The following is a 1,808-nucleotide window of genomic DNA, read 5'->3' as shown; positions in this document are numbered from 1 at the left end:
TTTAAGCGTCTGAGTTTCTTATATATTTGGTGTGTGTGTGTGTGTGAGAGAGAGAGAGAGAATGAAAATGTTAAGAAATTTTGTCAAATATTTTTTATTTCATGCGATGTATATATATATTTGCTAGTCATTGCATCAAGCACCCAGAAAAACCTGTGTCAGTTGGTCTTCTGGCTGTCAGTTGAAGGAAGAATCAACAGGGGAAGAAAACATCTCACCTATGTGGACAACTTGCTTCAGGAGAGTGGAATGACAAATATTGACAAAAATTAACTCATGTGAAATCATTGAAGCACCCAGGAAGATGGCCAAATTAAATACTAACATTATATATAATCTCAAAACTATGTATGTGTGTATCATCATCATCATCATTTAGTGTTTGCTTTCCATGCTGGCATGGGTTAGACAGCTTGACTGGAACTGGTAAGCCAGAGAACTGCACTAGGTTCCAGTCTGATTTAGCATGGTTTCTACAGCTGGATGCCCTTCGTAATGCCAATCACTCCAAGAGTGTAAAGGGTACTTTTTATGTGTCACTGGTACAGGTGCTTTTATATCCCAGGCATTATGAATATAGAACTACATTATCCTCTCAGTCTCAACCTTTACAAGGTGGTAGGGTGTGCTTTAATCCTTTTGATACCAACCTTCCTGACACTGCCTCTGGTTCTATGATATAAACTTCCTACTTTGAAGTGATCTAAGTTAATGACTTTTCATCAAAATTTCATGTAAATTTATGTTCCAAATACCAGTTTAATAATGACAATTATTTTACTAAATTCTTCATTATTTTCAAAATTAATTGACACTGTCATTTTCTGTAGTATATGCTACTGGTAAAAATATTTGTTGATCATGCAAGTACCTTCATAAATTATTCTAAGTGAAAGTCTTTTTTTAAAGTCTGTGTTGTGTTGATATGTTGAAAGATATAGAAGAAAACACATGCACACAAACAACAAAAAATAAAATTATATATATATATGTACACACACACACACACACACCCTTTTATTGAAGTCTCTGTTGTGTTGTGTTGACAGACTTGCACTTAGAATTCCTGCATTTTTAATCAAAACTTGTTAGCTAGGTAGTTTTGTCACCATAGTAATTATCTCTATCTCTCTCTTTCTCTCTCTCTCACACACTTACTTTCTCTTGCTCTTTTTTTTAAGTGTGTGTTCTATTATTCATATGTTGAAAGAAAGAAAAACACAAACAACAACAAAAAAAAACTATATGTATTATATATATATAAACATAGTCTTTTTTTTTTTTTTTGGAAGTGCGTTGTATTATGTTGACAGGCTTACTCTCAAAACTTCCTGAATTTAAAATCAAAATTTGTTAGTTACTATGGTGACAACACTACCTATCTACCAATCTATCTTTTATACACACTCCTTCTCACTGTATTTCTCTCTCAACAACTTTTTCTCCTTCTTTCCCTCCCTTTTATAGATATAATGGACAGAAAAATGGAGATCCACTTCTCTTTTATACTATTAGATAAAGGCAGTGTATTTCAACAGAAATATGGTAACAAAAGTGTTAAGGAAGAATTGGCTGTTATTTCTTGCAATATTTATGACCACACAGAAGCTTCCTTGTTGGTTTGACAGTGTTTCGCAGAAGTGATAAATCTTGAGATTCAGAGTAATTTTCCAGTTAGATAAGAATAAGCAAGCATGTGGGAGATAAGAGGGGGTACTGAAAAGTTCTTGGCTTTAAGGGTATCGCGAAAGGCCTGGCTGGAGGTCCAACCTTCCAAGTTCTCTTACAGGGTTTACAAAAACAGAAGG

The sequence above is a fragment of the Octopus bimaculoides genome, chromosome 14, assembly GCF_046866305.1.
Source record: "Octopus bimaculoides isolate indiv1 chromosome 14, ASM4686630v1, whole genome shotgun sequence".
NCBI classification, from domain to species: domain Eukaryota; kingdom Metazoa; phylum Mollusca; class Cephalopoda; order Octopoda; family Octopodidae; genus Octopus; species Octopus bimaculoides.
This window is presented reverse-complemented; position numbering follows the sequence as displayed.